A 20,687-nucleotide genomic window follows, 5' to 3' on the forward strand; every position below is an offset into this window, starting at 1 on the left:
ACTAAAGTCCTACGACTGTTCAGGAAAACAAACTTACTGTTACACCCCCGTCCCCCACCCACCAGACTGAAAAGCAGTAAAAAACAGGTATGGTCAGATAAAGTTTAACAATGTATATTTATGTAGCCCTAACAAAATAATCTCCCTCAAGACCCACCCTAACCCCAACGATTGTCTTTGAAAAGTCCCAAAACGATCCCAACTCCCAAATCCCACCCCCCAAAAGTCTATAAAAAACAGGGCAAGGGACACTCCACTACTGGAGGGTGCTGGTGCATTTTGCGGCATGGGCATCATACTCCTTGCGGAGGGTGGCAAGCTCGAAGCGGAGGCCCTCCACCAAGTTCTTATAGTTCTGGACCTCCTGCTCCAGGTAGGACATTCGGACTCCTAGGCGGCGTTGGCGTGCCTTGCAGCTCCTGTGGGGGGCAGCTGGTCTTTCTGTTGCTTGGCGGTGGCGGTTGGCTTTGTTAGCCCGGCTCGGTCCCGCTGGAGCACTGCGCATGCTGGCGTCCCGTGGGGTCACGGAGGAGGATGCAGCTGTCCCAGTCGAGAATGTTGTTGTTGCACCGGTCGACTGCGTGTCCTCCTCCTCCTCCAGGGCCACCAGCCGCCGATATTCGGCGACAGTGGCATCCAGCCTCCGTTGCCGGGCCATTCGAGCCTGCTCCCTCCGTGATGTTGATTTGGAAGGAGCAACTATATGAAGAAAGAAAGACATAGTCTGTAACCAATGCTCCTTAGCATTAATAACACAAAGTGATTGAGCCGAAAGTTGGGTCACAGTACAAGTAGCAAATTGAAAGCACAGTACATAACTATTGAGGACAGTATCTATGTAACCTCCCACTTCTGCATCCTTGCTCTAACATTAGTGGTAGTTTAATGAACAAATTCTACGACCACTATGGACTTCCATTACAGTCGACTATGACAGTACACCAGTCTTATTCTTCTTCTTCTCTCTTGTTTAGGAAAATTGGTACGTTATCTTATGCAAGCCGGCAGAATGGCAGCACAGTGAACTTGCACCCGAGAAAAACAGTTGCACACCATGATGAGTGAGACAGACTTGCGTTACTGTACCCGTCCAGTACATGCGGGTGGTGAAGCTATTACTTTTCTATTACGGGTGGCACTGAGAATACTCTGTTACAAGGGCTACTTCTTAATTAATTTACCTTTCACCCTACAGTGCAAATGAGTACTAGAAAAGGAAAATGAAGAAGCTAAATAATTTGATTATCTATCACTTCACATGGGACGTATTTGATGACATATGGGATGACTTTAGGTGCTTTGCTTAATATTGAGTGAACAGTGATACACCCACACATGAATGACGCACTACAACTAAACTAAAGTTATTAAGAGAGGTACGGAGTGTCCACCGTAATAACCAGATATATGCTGTGCTTGCAGTTGCAATACAAAGTACTGCTACTATTCATGGTAGTATTGGACACATTTACAATTTCTTTTCCTTGCCTTCCCTACACTGGAACGGACGTGCGGGTGCGGTGGTACATGCTCTTCAAGGTAACACTTTGTTCATCCAGCGACCATCTACTCTCTCTAGATACACATGTGCTATCTAAGAGTCAGAGAATACCATGCTCCAGGCATCCATTCATTCAAAGTATACGCACACATACAGTTTCTGTTTCACCCACCCAGGCTGATGTCCTTCCACCCATCCTTGCTTCATCATTGACCCAGCCATGCACCATACCATATTCTTTCCTTCCCAGCCACCTCGGGGGCCAAGCAAACACATATCGTTCTTCTTTGCCAGCCATCATACAATTTCTCGTCCCACTTACTTACACCCTTCTTTCGCTTTTCGTTCATCCCATCCATCACGTTCGTCTAAGAACTTATTGGGATTCTTCTCACCAAAAACTTCACAGCTAAGTCGAAGTACATTTCGAGGAGGCTACTACCTGGTTGATTTGTAATACACCCGTGCAGAAAGCACACTATGCAGTCTTCAATCTCAATAAGTAAGGAATATATAGCTTACCTGTTCCCGCCACCACCGTGCGAACCCCCACAGGACCGTCCGCCGGCTCTTGCACCGCCTCCTCGCCAGAGTCCTCCGAGTCCTCGCCCAACACCGCCACCTCCGCGCTGGCCCCGTGACCAGATGTTACACCTACAAAGTACATTTAAGAATGTTAGAATACACCACTCACTACTATATAATATTTGGTCTAGGAGAAATGTTAAAAAAACAGAATACAATGTAATAATTTGTGACTGTCTACTCTAAAGTAAAAATGTCCCTTTTTCCAGGGAAGGCTGTTGTCTTGCTGCACTTTTATGCACAACTGATGAATGCTTGCTTTTTATTTTTAACACGCACCACTTTTTCTCCTAACAGACAGAAGCTTGACTCCTAAGAACACGACCAGGATCAAGTTCAAACCAGGTGAGAGCTCGGCTCGACCACAAGAAATGTGTCCAATTAATCGTCAGCACTAAGCACTTTTCCGTTTTCAGTTAAATAGTTTTATGACAAAGTAGATTTTAATAAATGTGTTTACTTTTAATAAAGCTTTTAAACTTAAATAGACTCTGTGGTTTTTGGTCCTCCAGACTAGAGTGGATGAGCTAAAGGTTTTGGAATTTTTGCAAGCATGAGTGCCTCTGACACTTCTTGACTGTGCTGTGACTCCGTACTCTCTTGTCCTGCGTACGATAATCTAGAGATCATTGGGGATCAATCATCGGTGACTTTGGGAGCTAAATGACTCTGCCACACTATCTAGTCAGTAAGGAGACAGTGCATGGAGCTATTTCTGAATAGAATGGGAGTCCAATGGAATTGCCAAATGTCCAATCTTAGTTAGCTACACAGACAGACTAATAAGAATAATCTAGTAATACCACAGGGAGTCATATTCGAGCCAGGATAAGAATGTATATCCAGTCTACAAGAAGATCAAAGACGATTTAGAAAAAAATCGAATGAGGAACGCTAGGAAAAAATAGGTACTCTTTATTACAATTAAAACTTACTGGGGCCAGCAAAGGAGCCCTCGCCTGCCCGATCCTGGCCTGCATCCTGAACAGCACCCTCCTCCTCCTGTGTCCTCTTGCCCTTGGGGGGAGCTGATGTACAACATGAAAGAAAGAAAGACCAGAAAACATGGATGAGATTTGTCAACCAATTCAACCATTTCAAAAAAACAATAACAACATTTTTTGGAGAAATAGCAAATAGATAGACAACTATTCCACGGGATCTATCTCATGTGGTATACTACGTTATTCGTATTGCCTAATTTGCGGACCGCTGACTTAGAAAGTTCCTATGTAACTCAATAAACAGACTACTAAAGAGGTTTGCCTAGGCCTGGCACTGCAGGCAGCAGTCCGCAGCACGCGAAGTGACAGACAAAGTCCATCCTGCTTGCAGATCAGTGAATACTCAAACTATCAATCCACCCACCACCACCACTATTTCTTCTTATAGCCATGTGTCTAAAGGAAGGACTGGACTTCAGTCTGTTGGGGCTGATTTAGAAGTCCCTTGCGGCTCATTTTCCTCCATTGTTGCGTGACTTTTGTGACGCAGCGGCAGAACAAAAGACTCGCCATGGTGTTGGTGCGGCGTATATATTAAAAAAAAGAATTATGGGCGATGCATCACGTTGTAAAGCCCTGCGCCATCAGGGGGCGTTCCGGCGCAAGGGAGGGCGTACCTGCGCAGGAACGAATCCTAAAAGTGGCTGAGGGAAATCTACAAGATGTCAATCAGTCACTTTTAAGACAATGATGCATGAGTCAAACCCTGCGCACTTGAAGCCGACGTACGGCTTGATGCAGCATTGGGGAGATAGGGTACCCCAGAGCATTGCTGGAGCTGCGCCATCGTTGGCACGCAACTCCAGCAATGCGCCGCCTTTACGGCACAGATGCGTAAGGCTTCTGTGACGTTTTGGGCCAATGGGTGGTGGTGGCATGGCACACAATTACTGCCGCATCCCTGCTACTTTGCAGGGATGCGCCGGTAATTGAAAATATGACCCTTAGTGTCTAGCATTACGCAGTTCTTATCTTTACACTACACTCATACATAATTTCTCAGGCCAATGAAATGAACACAATTTACAAAACAAATAAGCATAGTAGCAAGCAAGGCTACTGAGAAGGAGAGCAGTGCACCTGAAACGCATAGAAGATTTTGAAATATAATTTACCTACAATGTAATCGGCAGCATTATTGCTCTTGGTAAAGAACAAAGATTTGCAAATAACAGAGCCGGATAAAACAGAGTAGTGATGAATAGCTACTACTACTCACCAAGCCCGGGGACCTCTACGCCGAGCGCGTCCAGCAAGTCCCGTTCCCGATCCATGACATCGGTCCAGCGGTGGGTGGCCTGGTTATATGTGCGCCGGACCACAGAGAGCTTATACATGGCCCGGCACACCTTCTCCCACCGCTTCGGGCGCTCCCGGATGCCATAGCCAGTTGCGATCTTGCCGCCTCCCAGGATCGTCTTGGGGAGGCGGCGCTGGACGTGGAAGATGAGTGCGGCCACCTCCTCTGCGCTAAAGATCTCCCGTGGCACCACTTGCTCCCCCCTCAAACGCCCGCACGGGAGCCGGGCACGGGGTGCGGGACCCTTCCCCTTCTCAGGGTGCTTCCCGGCTCCCTTTACCATGGTCTGGGCAGAAATAAAGTTAAATGATAAAGAAGAAATAGAATAGTGAAGAAGAAAAGAAAAGAGTTTAAAAAAGTAGTTTAAAAGTAACTAAAAGTAGCAGAAAACACAAAAATATACAGCTAGAAAAATAGAGGGATAGATAATAAGTAAAATAGATTAAATAAACTTCAAACAAGCAAAGGATGGCAGAGATTCAGAGAGGATACAGAAAGCATGCCCAGAACCATAGCAATGAATGAGAAACAAGATGGCCGCGCCCGTTCACGACCGCGTGGGTAAGTTCGCGCGAGATTTTCCTCGCGAGCACGCGCGAAATTGTACTAGCGAGCAGCACAGTTTGCGAGATTACACATAGCGGCCGGAAACGGAATTACGTCACGCAAACAAGATGGCCGCGCCCGTGTACGACCGCTAGGGTAACTTAGCAAACGTATAGCTACAAGCGCCTCGCGAACACGCACAAAAGCACGCGAACATACACTTCGCAAAAAAAAATTAGTGTATTCGCAAGCATTCGCGGCTTCCGAAATCGATCTCGCACGGATTCGCGCCCCAAAAAACGCGCGAAATTGCAGAAAAAACGATTTTTGCTAAACTGAAAGCAATGAGCAGGTGCAAAAGTTCAAACTTAACATTTGTAACATTCACTGTAGTGCTTCCTGAGGGGCCCCTCCAGAGTTTGCAACTATTCTATGACCCTGCTATGACCCAAACAGCAGGCTCATAGAATAGCTACAAGTAGACCATAAAGGTCCTGTGAAAAAAAAATTCACTGCAACAGAAAGCAATTTACAGATAAGGAAGGAAGCAGGTGCCAGCCAGACTGGAACTTTCTAAATAACTGACACATTAATCAACCCCAAATTAATTCATGGCAGTTGAAGTAGGGGAGGTGTGCTTGATTTTTTCACCCCCCATAAACTACAGTGATAAACAAACCTAATGGGTGGCAGTGAGGATGTACCAGAGGGTGGCATGGGTGTCCCAGAGGGTGGCAGTGGTGAAACAGAGGGTGCTGTGAACCTGTGAGATAAACCAGATGTAGAAACAACATAGTCGCGGCCGTTGCGTGCCGAAAAGTAAGTTCGCAATTGCGAAATTGTCCCAAAATCGGCGCGAACGCTCGCCAACACAAAAAACGGGAAAATCCGCAAATCCGCGAGAGTTCGCGTATCTTCGCGGATTGCGAATCCGTAAATCCGCAAATTCGCGTACGCGAGATCCGCTAGATCCGCCCATGCTTATTGACCATTCCACCTACCCACTGTTCTGCTGAGCACTCGAAGCCACCGGCTCATATTAAGCACTGGTTCCATCCAAGAGGAAAGAGTTGGAAAGTGGGGACAGAAAGGGATCAAACTCGGAATTACCTCCATCATTTCCTTTGCTTTGTAAGTTTATTTCTACGGTGGAAGAGGAAGATGGGAGGAACTTTTCAAGGGAAGTGTCCGAACACATCATTATCTTCCCAGTTCCTTCCAATTTGCCACTCTGTCAGCACCTAAGGATGTTATAGAAGAGGGGATGAGAACAATGAACAATATCCCATTATCTCCCATCTCCTAATGCATCTGCAAATCCTCTATGGGTTACGTGTGTGTGGATGTGGAATCTCCCACAATCTTTCTTGCTATGCTGCTGACATCACCTTAACATTATCTACATGGTATTAAGGTGGTCTGAAATCAATGACAGGCTTGCCAAACAGAAATATCCGGGTGCCAAGAATAGGCTGAAATATAACAAAGCTTCAAAATGTGTCTATCACTGCCCTACTAGGCCCAAGATCTTGTCCTCTTTTTGGCACTATTAAAAACCAAGCAATTGGCTTCCAAAGAACTGTGCACTGAGAGGACGGTTTGTGCATATTTAATACTCTAGGTAAGTGATGTTGTTGTGAACCCATGGTCTGAGCAAGCTGAATACATTTCTGACGCTGCTTGACTTTGAATTGAGGTGTAGAAACCCCACATGTACTCCACCAGCATTGGCAATGCCCCTCTATCACGTGCAGTGCTCTTCTATGCTAGTTTGACAATATTCGTGTGTATAAGACATTGAAGCATGCTAACATGGCCATGGTTTGTGCACTGGATCGTATATTGTTTTCATTTAGCACAACTACACCCGGCCTCATACTCAGGCCTCAAAAGAAGTGTGCTTTCTTACTTTATTTTGTTCAGGCTGACAACATGTTTTGCGTCTCCAAATAACTGCATGTCATCGGTGCTACATTGTTTCCGCTAAACGTGAATTTTCGTTTTTCTTGCTGAATTTCAGAAGTGATTGTCACTGCGCGGAAAAACTCCACAAGAAGATGACCTTGCCGCTGCCTGACATTTCTCAGATAAACTCCTTCGGAATGCTTAGAAATGAAAACAACTGCATCTAACAGAATGTTACTGACATAGGGCTCCGAGCAAATCTTTTAAAGGCATAAAGAATTGTAGCCAATTAGCGAAGGGCAGGAAGAAGCACGCTGTCTGTCAGGATCCTTAGCAGACGACCTTCGGTCTGCAGGTATGCTGGGGTGGGACATTGCTGAGCAATTGATTATATTATAATAGGATGCCCTAGAGCTGCAATGGACTGGTGGCGCCATTACAAGTTCCCTGGAATTAGCCTGGTTATTTCTCTGCCCCAGAATTATGGTCACCAGTAAGTAGCATGTGAGAATTGATGTGTCAGTGTTGATTTATGCATGTTTTCCCAGGTTTTCACACAGTTTCGGATTACCAAATAGGCAAAGTAGGCACCGGCCAATGGGCCCACTCCTTTTAGGGGCCCCGCCAAAACAGATCAAAATACATCTTAAAGTACATAAACCAGAGGAATCACATTCACATAACAGTTTGTCTCTTAAAAGCGCATCAGCTGTCAGTTTGTAAAAATATCTGGGGCCTCATTTATGAGAAATGACGCATCGCTGCGTGAAAGCAGCGATGCGTCACTTTTCATTGCGCCCTCCTTGCGACATACCTGATGCGTCATATTTAATGTATGACGCATCATGTCGCAAGGAGTTACAGATACGTCAGTATTTCTGACGTATCTGTAAGCGCAAAAGTCACGCATTGCTGGGGTGTGTCACAAAAGTGACGCAACTCCAGCAGTGCGTCCTTTACATGGGGAAAGCCCCATGTGAAAGGGCTTGCGTCAGTCTTACACCTGCTGTGAGGCAGGCGCAAGATTTTGACGCAACAGCGTCCTAAAAGTGACGCAGTGAAATCTCATAGATTTCACTGCGTCACTATTACGAGGCTATTTGCGGGGGAACGCCCCCTCTGCATACATTATACCTAAAGCAGGTATAACGTGGCGCAGGGGTTTAAAAAGTGACGCATCTACTTAGATGCTTCACTTTTTAAATATGGCGCAACAAGGCGCATGTTTTACGCCGCCGATGCGTCACAAAAAGTGACGCATCAGCAGCGCAAAACTGACGCAAGGCCTCATAAATGAGGCTCCAGGAGCATTGGGTATTAGGAGATAGTTTGCAAGGGGCCCCCCAAAATTTCGACTCCCTCGTGGCCTCCACAAGGTTTAGTCCGGCACGGCTTAGTTTCACACAGATTTTTGCGGCTTTCAGAAGCCGAAATATCTGTATGACAAAAATAACTCTGAATTCCAGTGGCCCAGTAAAAGGAGTTACAGAGCCCATCAGAATTATTGGGCCACTTGAAATCAAGGCTAAACGGGATAGGGATGTGTGATAAACAAAGTTTGTGGTCTAAATAGTTTGTTCACTCTTTAATATTTGTAATCACTGAGCTCGTCATTATTATGGTGCAAATTCTTACTCACATGATTTACATGACATTAGCACATAATAAATGCAAAATATTATAAAATACTCGTGGACGCATTTGCTGATGATTCAGGGTGTGGTGCCTAAACTCCACCCGGTAAGAGCAAGAGGTTCTCCAACGGATTCTAAACACACTGATATTCTTTTACTCCTGTCCGAAAAACTCAGAGAAGGCGAGGAATGTTGTCCTTTTCTCCAAAAAGAGAGAAGTGACCTTTAGAGGCTAAGAAAATCTACCAGTGTGATCCCCCCAAAAGTGGTGGTTTTATGACACTGCCACAGCATGTTGCATAAAAATGTTGCACTCTGGCTGGAAACTCACTGAAATTTGTCTCAATCCTAATCACCTCATCACAACAGGTATAATTTGGCAAGAGTGGTGGTATGTGCGGGAGACCTTATACAGGGTTATGGAAAGCTGCAGTATGGGAAGTTTGCCATGAGGTATGGGCTATTATTAGGGGGATTTTCAGGGGGTTTCGAGGTTAGGGCAAGGCAGTGCTTAATTTGTAAAAAAGTAAGTGTGAGGTCCCTCATCAGGAGGCCACTGCAGATTACACCACCCATTGCCCCTTCCTGAGCTGCCAATGACAGTACCAAACCAGCTACAGACCATCACACTCCTACAAGTGTGACAATTCAGACTATTCCAGGCCCCCAAAGCTGTATGTTTGTCTTTGGCAGCAAGTAGTAATCATTTTTAATGTATATTGAATTAGTAAACAACTGTGGCTGTGCTTACTGTAACTCAGACAAACAGCTCCACCATGTGGCAGACTGTCATTAGTGCTGCTGCTGCCAATTAAGTGCTGGTGCTGAGCAGCGGAAACCACCAGCACAAATTAAGCCCTGGGGCAAGGGGCGCAATCAGGCACAGGATATCGCGGGGATTTCAGCAGGGGCCTTTGTAATGGAGAAGAGAAGAGTACTTCAGTAAGGGATCAGTTGTTGTGGTCGGAACAGGTTCAAGCAGTGGCAGTCCACTTCCTCCCTGGAGTAACCCTAGGTGCAGCATGAATGAGTTTCTCCTGCTGTGAAGGGACGCCAAAATATCTCTTCCTGTTTTACTTTAAACGTTGCAAGATTCATCCTTCATAAAGCTTGCAAAGATTTAAAAAAAAAAACTTTGAAGGGTTTTAACGAAAGTGAAACACATGTGCTAGGAACTTACATTTTAGGAGTGAAAATGAAGAATCTACATACATGTATAAGTGAGGAAGTCATTGCCCACAGTAGAGTAAACAGGCCAATGTAAAAACACGCAAAATGCCATTGACATCAAATCAGTCTTACAATGAGAAGCCACCACTGGAAGGCAGACTTACTGGCAATTCCTCTTTAACAGTAGGCCTAGCGTACCGGTGACAATATCTACATAATGTGGCATTCCTGGCATAATTGTGGCAATTCATGACATAACCGTAACCTTGACATATTAAAAAAAGTAATTGATGGAATGCCTGAGTTAAGCTTAACTTCTGGTTATTAAACAGCCTGCCTCCGAGTCCATTGTTATTTTGCACACCATGCCACCTCAGCTTTGAAATACACAAGTGCAAATCCAATCCCCTGCTCCAATGGGAACGGTCCAGCCTGTACTGCCAGGCTAGGTTCAGTTCAGTTCTTAAACTTTATTCGATTATTCATAAAAAAACAATCATAAAAGCGTACAATTTTAAAAAGGAAGGACACAGTTAAAAAGTTACAGAACGAATGATTTCAGTACAAAGAGGTTAATACAACTCAGAGGGGCAATATCAAGAGTTTAACAGTAACTAGATTAGACTAGTACAGTATTAAAAGACCAGGCTTTTTCTAACAGATATAGATTTTAAAATAAAAGTTGCGATAAAAAAACAAATATCTGGGGTAGCAAGAGCAAAAAGAAATCTCATAGCATTAACAGTACTGAACACATAGTTGATCTTAAACAGTGGTTTGAGGTAACAGATGCGCAGATGCTTAAACAGTGGGCATAGTAGCATAAAGTGCAGCGTGCTTTGTTTAGTAATTCCATCACACGGACAGGGGGTAGAGGTGTAGATTCCCATTCTCGGGAATGCCACCAGGTTATGTACAATGCCTAGTCTCAACCTTGTAAGTACGTATTGATGAGACTGTCTTGTGATAACTTTTAAGTACATGGGCATGCCATACTCTTCCTGTTTGTTAGAATAATAGTAAACATGAGTTGGATAGTGGCTACATAGTTCTTTACGACTGTTATATTTATGCCCCAGAAAAACTCCTTAAACCTCTTGCTTCGATAGATCAATGGCAGATAGGGGATCACCATGGACATCCAGGTCAAAGAGATCCTTAAAAGAAGTTAAGACATAGTTCAACCACGGGATCTGGCGGGCATTGTCCAGGCGTAAACAGTCTTGGATTATTCGCCTGGTAAAACCTGTTTCATCTTTGGACCAAATAGACCTCCAGACCTAAGGGGTCTCAATCCTGTTAGGTCAGTTAGATAGTCCAGCCCTACCTCATTGTGAATCAGTTCGGTAGATGCCGAAGGTGGAAGGCAAAGGAGTCTCTTTAGGAATATATTTTCAGCAACTTGCAAATCACCCTGGTTCCAGTGTTCCCAAACTCCCGAGCCGTAAAGGGCAATTGAAACACACCTGTGCCGATAGACATTCACCATGTCGGGGATACGACGGCTACCTAATTTAGCAGCGAACCGGAATACCCCCGAAGCGCTCTTGCCCATCTTAGCCTTGACGTTAAGTAATTCCGGGGCCCAGGACCCGCTTTTGTTAAAGGTTATACCCAGATAACAGAAATTGTTCACAACCTCGATTTGATTTTCCTTAAAATAAAAATCTTTAAGTTGTTTCACCTTTTTTCCGCAGGCCATGATGAAGGTTTTAGAGTTGTTGATTTTTAGTTTCTTCCCCTGTATAAAATCGTAGAAATGATTCATAAGTTTCTGGAGACCTATGGGTGTTCTAGATAATAAAACCATGTCATCTGCATATAGCAGTACCGGGATTGGTTGTCCCTCAACTTGGGGAGCATCTGCTTGAACATTCTTCAAAACGGACTCCATGGAATTTATAAAAAGGGAGAAGAGTAGTAGGGCCAGGACACAACCTTGTCTAATGCCAGATATTCATCCTGATCTTCCTAGTACATTCCCCCTTGTGTCCGTAAAGAATTTGGGCAGTTAGCTTGCTATAGAGTCTAGCCAGGAAGTAAATTATAGCGGCCGGTGCTCCCATATCTAATAGGGTTGACCACAGCAGATTATGGTCAACCAGATCGAAGGCACTAGAGAGATCTGCAAAACAAAGGAACAAAGAGCTCTGTTTAGCTTTAGTGTATTTTCCTATAAGAAGATCTAAATTAATACACTGCTCAATTGTGCCAAGGCCCTTCCTAAAACCATATTGGGATACTGCAAGGATATTATTGGTTTCGGCCCATTCCTCTAGACGTAGCAATAAAACCCTGCTCATAATTTTTAACGAGGAATCCAGAAGGGAGATAGGGCGGTAGTTCTTGGCCTCTCCTCTATCTCCCTTCTTGTAAATTGGCAGGATTACAGATTCATTCCAGGTAGAGGGAGTAGTGTCGGTAACAGCAGCATTAAACACCTGGGTCAGAAGGGGGCTCCAGAGGGCCAGATCAGTTTTATATAGATCTACCGGTACGCCGTCCGGTCCTGGGGCCTTCCCCCCTTTGCTGTTTCGGATGGCATTGTCTACTTCTAGGAGTGTAATCCCCAAGGGTTGAACAGGACTGGTAGTGTAGGCACCAGGACTATCCAGTACCTCACTTTTTGGGTCGAAAATTCCTGTAAAGTATTGGACCCAACTGTCCTCACTAACCTGGGCAGTTAAGAATGGGAATTCCTCTTTTTGGAGGAATGGGCTGTTGACAGTGCACCAGAATAATTTGCTGTCCCGCAGTTCAGCCGCCATTGTCAGATCCTCCCAGGCTTGTTCCCTGAGTTCCTGTTTCCTACGGTTCAGCTGGGTTTTATAAGCAGCCCTGAGGAGGGCTATAGCATCCCTATCTCTGGGGTGGCTAGACAGTGCCCTCTTAAGATCTTGTAATGAGGACGTAGAGGCTCTATCAAACCAACCTAGCGATGCCCGCTTAGATTTGCCCTTGGCGCTGGTAAGGGACGATTTAATTATATCATCAAGCTCCTCAAAATCGACAATGATGCAGCTTGGGGTGGCATCAACTACAAGGCAGCGTAATAGCACCTCAGAGCCAGCTCCCACAATTTTCCATAACAGTTTATCAGAGTTATCCCCACACCATTTAATTCAAATACCATTTTTCCTGCAGGGAATAACCTCATCAACAATCCTGCCATTAAAGCGGGTCACAGGGCCCCAGATGAGTGTTGACATAGTGATAGCATTATGATCGCTAGTTCCCAAATCCACAATGATGGGAATCGTACAAAGGGAGGCAATATGTGCCGATATCAGTAGATGATCAATGACAGAGGCTGAATTTCTCCCGATGAACGTTGGAACGATATTACCCTCATTATCCAAAGCAGGTTGGTGGATGAGCAGGTCAAAATTTAACAGGAGGGTGTTAAGGGAGTCACCATAAGCAGTGTGGGTGAAATGAGCCCGGTTCTCCCCATTATCCCCATCAAACCCGCATATATTACTATATGAATGTGGACAGGTTCGAATGTTAAAATCGCCCCCCCACATGATGTCACATGGCTTGTGAGAGTCTCTACAAATTTTGTTTACAGCTGACTCGAGTTCATCCACAACAAGGGTGCTCGTAGGGTCGAACAAGTTATTGTAGTGATTGATTAACAAAGTGTCCCGACCCCCTCTATGTTCCAACCTAAGTATTTGGGAGTGTGAACCTACGATAGTATGGGATCTTACGCGAACTGGGAAGTGGACAGATAGAAGAATTACCAGCCCTCCTTTTGCCCTACCCATGGTGGAATCTTGTGCTAAGCAATTGTAAGACACAAAACCATCAAACTGGATATCTGTCGTGGCCCAGGTCTCCTGTAGGCAGAGGATGTCAAACCCGGAGATGGATTCCCTCCAGCCCAGGTATGACATCCTCTGCCGCCAACCGGCAATATTCCAGCTCGCGATTTTAAAACCTGGGGGGCAAGGTTCAGGTACAGGCTCTACCAACGCATGGTTAATCGGAGTGGGTAGCAACTCCCCTGACATATCCAAAGCAGAAGATAGATGGTCGGTGTCCACTAAGCCATCATGCAAGGAGGGCTCAGTTGGCAACCTTTTAGATGTTGAGGTGATTAGCAGGCACTTGTCTGGGCACACTACATTAGTCACAGCTTCACTATCGAATAGGCCATTAACCATCTCAGTTAGGGGGGACCTTGAATCAAGTATAGAGGTTAGTCAATCGACTCCCTCTAAACCATCTAGACAGCTGCACCGGTTAGTACCATGGAAGGGAGTGTGTTGCGGCAGCCTAGCCGGTCTAGCATCATATCTCATATGTCCCCCCCTCCGTTCAACCCTTATCCAGTCGTCCCTACCTCTGCCATGGGTTATAAAATTAGGTGGAAAAAAGAAGGACACTGGAAGTGTTTGGATGGTGGAGTCAGAAGACCTATTGAAACCCACACAAATATGTGACACAGTTCTAGGATCTCTGAAACTGACCGTTATACAGTCCCCATTTATGGTCTTAGCCGTCTTACCGAGCCAGGGCACCCTTCTTACCATAATAATTTCGTTGTGGAGGTGGGCCGGGAGTGGTCTATTCCAGTTAAGCCACTTAACAACTTTACCTTTCAGGGAACTAAAGGTTTTGGTCTCTCCAGTCTCCAGTGTGGGTACTCCCGCTAAAACTACCATATAGCGATTTGTTTCAGGTGGAAGGTCGGGCAAACGTAGTCTATGGGGTCTAAGTGCTTTAGCTGGGGAGCTTTGTGTACCATCGACCGTGAGCCCGTTTGTATTAGTATTTAATATTTGCGGCCCAGATGTATGTTGTGGGGGTGCATTACTACACTGGTTGGAATCTTGGTGGGCTACAGGGGGGCCCATGGGGACGGTGGAGGGATTTAGAGCCTTATTGACTTGTAGGGGGACAGAAATGGTAGGGGTGATTTTCTGGGTACTCGGGCTATTAATTTTGTTAGAATTGGCTAAAATGGTAGCTGTAGCTTTCTCTATAATAGACAGTCTCAGTTCAATCCTTTCCATTTTGGCCTCAAGAGGGAATATGATCGATTTAAGAAGGGCACCCAAGCTTTCAATGGAAACCTCGCTACTAGGCAGAGATTGGAATTGGTTTATTGGAGGAGGTGCAGGATCGTGTTGCAACTTAGCAGTTTTCGATTTTCTATCAACTTTCTTGTTGAACGACCTTTTACGTTTAGGAGCAGCCCCTTCTCTAACCCCCTGTGACATTATATTATTAGCAGTATCCTCAAGTTCAGAGACCATGGATACATTATTAATATCAAGAAGTAAGTTAATTTCAGGGAGTATTTCGTTGACCAAAATATCCAGGTCCTCTGAAGCTTGATGGTCAGTTTCAGTCAGGGGTGCTTGGTTAGCCATAACCGAGCTAGCAGTATCAACAGTTCTTTTGGGGGTTTTGGCATTAGCTATGGTCCCCAGGGAGGATCTCTTAATGGCCAACAGTTCTTTGGACAAGCATTTCTCCAGAATATTGATTTCAGTGTCAATAATGGTGTTAGCTCTGACGAGAAATTTTTCCATACCTGCGGCTTCAAAACCTCCAGCTAGCGAGGGCTTCCTCCTCGTTTCGCGGCCCGCCATTATCACAGTGGAGCATGCAGATGGTTGGAATAAGCAGTTAAGAGGGGGGGCCCGGTCCGGTCACAGCCGGTCACGAACGGGCACAAACGGGCCCGCCCTTGGCCCGGGCTTCGCCCGGTGCGCGTCCCGCGTGCGCGTCGGTGGGTGAGGCTAAATAGGAGATGGTAATGTGGTATGCAGCCTGGCCCTCGCAGTCCCGTATGCAGCAGCAGTCCTCCTCTGCCCCTCGTCGCGTTTCTGATGGAGAGCCCCAGAGTCAAGTAACAAGCAGCTCCTCACGGTAAAAAGCCTCGAGCGGCACCCGCGGAGCGGAGGCCACGAGGCGCTATTAAGTGGAGAGAGGCCGGGCGGGAAGAGGAGCCAGGTGCGGCCGGTCACTCGCCGCTATGCAGCCTGGCCCTCGCAGTCCCGTATGCAGCAGCAGTCCTCCTCTGCCCTTCGTCGCGTTTCTGATGGAGAGCCCCAGAGTCAAGTAACAAGCAGCTCCTCACGGTCAAAAGCCTCGAGCGGCCAGGCTAGGTACTTTCTGATTAGGAACTCAAGCAACCCAGAACTGGTTTCACGCTTATTAGGGCTCATCCGCTATGTACAGGTAGGTTCCAGTGGCACAGTGGAAATTATCAGCACTTGAACCATCTTCCCAGTAAATGTCTTAAAATGGTTATGGTCAATGAGTGCTTAAGCCCTTCGGCGCTGATGACAAAGCCAGCTCGTCATCAGCGTTACCTGCGCTGCGCGGATGACGACCTGGCTTTGTCATAAACAAGCCATTTTTTAATTTCCCGCGTACAGCGGGAAAACGGGGTAGCGCGCAAGAGGTTAATTTGAGCTAGTGGTTGTTAGTGGGGCACACCAGCACTTATTTTGGGGGCAGCACTTATTTTTCTAGTATCAGAGAAAGACTGCAAAACCATGGCAAACAAAAATCAGATAGCCGTAAATGCAACAGATAGCAGCAAGGATTGTCTAGAAGTGGGTTAAAGACAACCGGCCTTGGTAATCGATGCGATGAAGTTTAATTGCACCAGCCACCAGTTTCTGAGCAGAGCTTCGGGCATCAGCACTATTTCTTACACAAGTTTAGCACTGTCGGCCCTTCTCTCCATGCTGATGTGCCATTGATTCTTTTACTACTCAGTGACATCAGCATCTAATGTTTGGTCCTGTCGGAAAGCACCAGTGTCCGGTAGTGCGCGGTCACACAGACACTGTCTTTTCGCGCATGCGCAGTGTTTTGAGGGCACTGATTACATAGTAATCATGCGCAGTAATGATTGGGCATCATGCGGGTGTTGTGCGCATGCGCGGAAACCAATCCGCTGTCATAGAATTATTGAAGTCCGATCTTAGCACCGTCGGTCCTTCTCTCCCTGCTGATGTGCCATTGATTATTATTACTAGTCAGTGACATCAGCATCTAATGTTGCTCAGAAATTACTTAGGGTAGTACACCTATCTAGATACATTTCAACGCTAGAAATGCTTGTGTTGTACCCCTAGTATAAATAAAACCCTACACTGGGCGATGAGTTTGTGATTAGTGAGGCATCTTTCTAAGGAAATGTACATTGTTAATGTACACTTAAATGAAAATATAACTATTCACACATGTTATTCCAGATTCTTGTACATCTAGCTGAAAATTGATTCTCGTGGATACATGTTGGTTTGTGAAAATTAAGGTATGGCTTTTCCTTACATTATTTTCCCTACTTGGTTCATCTACAATAATGTTATCATATAATAATTTCCGTCGCTAAAATGTGTTTTTGAGGATTATAATTAGAGTCTCTAATGCTTGTCATTACTCAACATTGACGAACCAGGAATGCCATTACTCACTTAGACTACTTCTAACAAAAGAGGGAGGGAGAGAAAATGTGGATTCAGTCTCCCCGGGTATAGTACAAAAACAAAGTGGAATCCACTTGGGCAGTTTGAGTAGATCCCTACAGTGGTGGGGAACACTCTGTGTTGTTTAAATACCCCTCACACACCAACAGGCCCCTTGGTGTCATGCTTCATCATAGGGTCTTCGCACCCCTCTACGGGATGCGGCGTGCTACGACCGACGACTACGTGGGAGCACTTTCAAATGGACTATGTGTGAATGTGTGTGGGGTAAGAGGATGTATGTGAGTGGTGAGTTTAAAGTGAGTGAGAATTAAAAAATGCCTGGCTCGTGGGGTGGAGAAACAAAAACTTTTTATTAAGCCCCCGGCTGGTATTGTTAAAAAGGTGCAAAGTGAGGTTGTAAGTGTATAATTAAGTACAGCAACCTCGTTGGTGCGTCTACATGAACATGTTTCGGAGTTCAAATCCTCCTTCTTTAGAACGGGATTTGCACAAAGACCCACCTTACTCACATGTATAAATGTTTAAAAGTGTATTATACAAAAATTTAAGAAAAGTGAACTATAGGTGTAATGTACCTAGTTTTTCCATCATTCTCGTAGTCTTTCTTCGCCAAATCGGCGTGTAGTGAAGACCTAGAGGGAGAAAAACACATTTTAACTTCTTTTTCTCACTATTCAATGATACTATCCTCCAGGTAGTGGTGACCTTAAGCAAAAAGTGGGGGGTTGCTATGTGTCACATATAGATCATGTGTTCAATAACCATCCAACCTGTAAAAAAGTAACAGACTTGACAAAGACACACATAAAACATATAGTGCACTGTAGTGTATATATTTGTACACGCGTTCATACACGCGTATGTTCTCGCGCTTTAGTCGCGCTCGCTTTTCATTCCTACTGTGCGCGAACTACACTGTGTTTATACTTGAACATATCTCGTGACCTGTTATCACTTGAATACAGCTAGTTTGTACAGTTACATATATGCATGCTTTGTTATAACAGTCACTGAATGTCAGTTACCACTGATTGCTTGGAGCATACAGTTGTGTTCAGGGAGTGCTTCTTATTCTGGAAATAAACTTATTAATTTCATCAAGATTCCAGTGAATTATTACTTAACAATTTGGCGACGAGGGACGGAACGTTTTGAACCCGTTGGAGAAGCATTTCCTGATTGATTTTCTACAAAAACACAGCGGCTCATTCTACAGTCACCTTTCATTTCTAAGGAATTTTCAACTAATACGAAGAGAAACGAAGTCCTTGGATCCATGGTTTTAGATCTATTACCTTCCGGAGTGCGTCTCTACAGCAGTTCCTTTTCCACGCCCGTGAGTAATCTGCACCTCTACGCTGCTACACTCATTTAATTTAGGGCGGAAACGGCTACGCTATTTCATTTCCTGTGAGACGCTACTCTCCGCTTTGAACAAAAATAAAGGAGGTGACTTCGTTTCCTTGCCGTCTTAATTCAATGATCGGTAACGGTGATATACAACTCATGGAGACAGTTTGGGCATCAGAAAAACGCAGGTATTGATACTGAGAAGCGTTCGTTTCTTATTAGAATCGTCTGACGACCCACCCAAGAACCAAGTACTTTTTAATATTAACTTGAGATATTATCTTTCCTCTATTTACAAGATACTTATATTTAACACAATGTTAACTATTTTAAAGCCAACATGTGTGCTCAGGGTTATACTCTTTCTCCACCACAAAGCTATTGGGCAGCTGGCAGTTCCCCATGTATGCCCTGGATTGAATGGAAAGCCTATTTTTTTAATTATATTGAAACATTGGATGCAAATGGAAAAATGAAAGCTCCAGAAAAGAAAGGCATTTTCTTACATTGCTTGGGACCAGAAGGGTTAAAAGCATTCAATCAACTACCTACATCACAAGCAAGTGGGGACATGAATATATTTGATAAGGCTATATATGACTTTGACAAATACTGCTCTCCTAAAGTCTGCATAGGAATTTCTAGATATAAATTCTTTCAGAGAAAACAGTTGAATGAAGAATCTGTTGATAATTTTGTCTCTTCTCTAAAAACTCTAGCGTTAGATTGCAAATTTGGCAATTTACAAGAAGATTTCATCAGAGATCAGGTTGTTATGCATTCCAGTAATGATACTATACAAGAAAGACTATGGATAAATGGTGATGAAAATTTAGATTTTATTGTATCCATTGTTAGGAAAGCAGAACTTTCTTGTAGGAGTGCGCAACAAGTTAAGGACAAGAGTACTTCAGTTAGTAGAGAAATAGTTTCAAAAATTAATCACAAATATGATAACAAAAATAAAGATCCCTCAAAGAAAAAACAAATGTTTCCCCCCAAAGGAAATCATGAGGATCTCAAAGGTAACTTGAAGTGTTTTAGATGCAATAGTAAATCTCATTTAGCTAATAACAAAATTTGGCCAGGGTTAAAACAGAAATGTACAAATTGTGGCTTAATAGGACATTTCACCTCTGCTTGCAGAAGAGGTAAAGTTAACCAAAAAGTGAAGTGCATTGAATTAAGTGACAACAGTGATGATGATGATTCAACTGATGACTCTAACAAATGTTCTTTTATTCTGAACATAAAAGATTCCACAATTCTCAAAGTGAATGACACTACTATCAAAAAAAAGCCTTTATGTGATATGGTAATTGGTGGTGTAAAAATCAACATGTATGCCGACTCTGGATCACCTTATTCTATAGTATGTGAATCTATTTGGAATAAACTATTTGTACCTAGACTAAGCAATCATCTAGAGAAAAGTGACATCAATCCTGAAGGGTATTCAGGTGGTACAATAGATATTCTAGGTTTCAGAACTTTAGTGTTCAGGTTTAAAAACAGGAAGTGTATTACAAAACTATATGTGTCTAAAAAGGGTCCTTCAGTGCTTAGCTGGTTTGACTGTGGTAAACTTGACATCGTGCTAGACCCTAATAGTCCAAATCCTGTAATGTTAATTGATGAACAAAATGGTATATCTTCTCTAATGTTGAATAAATTTCCTAATGTTTTTACTAAAAACATTGGGAAGTTAACCAACTTTAAACATGAAATTCGCCTGAAAGAAAATGCTTGTCCTAAAATACACAAAGCTAGAAATATTCCCTTTGCTGTTAGAGAAGAAGTTAAGAAAGAATTAGACACTTTAGTAGAACAAGGAATAATAAATAGGATTGAATCATCTGAATGGGTTTCGCCCATAGTGGTTGCCAGACGGACCAATGGCAAGGTTAGGCTTTGCATTGACCTTCGCCACCTCAACAATAATATTATTGTTGATCAATTTCCTCTTCCCCGCATCTCTGAAATGCTATCTGTTGTTGGAGGTTCAAAGTTCTTTTCTACCATTGACTTATCTGCAGCTTATCACCAGATAGAATTGATTGATAAAAGTAAAGATCTAACTGCATTTATTACGCCTTTTGGGTGCTTTAGATTCAATAGGATGCCATTCGGTTTAGCATCAGCGGCAGCAATTTTTCAAAGAGTAATGCAGGATATTTTAAAGGATTGTAAAAATGTCATCTGTTTTCAAGATGACATTTTGGTATTCAATGA

This window comes from Lissotriton helveticus, chromosome 4_1 (genome assembly GCF_964261635.1).
Source record: "Lissotriton helveticus chromosome 4_1, aLisHel1.1, whole genome shotgun sequence".
NCBI lineage: Eukaryota > Metazoa > Chordata > Amphibia > Caudata > Salamandridae > Lissotriton > Lissotriton helveticus.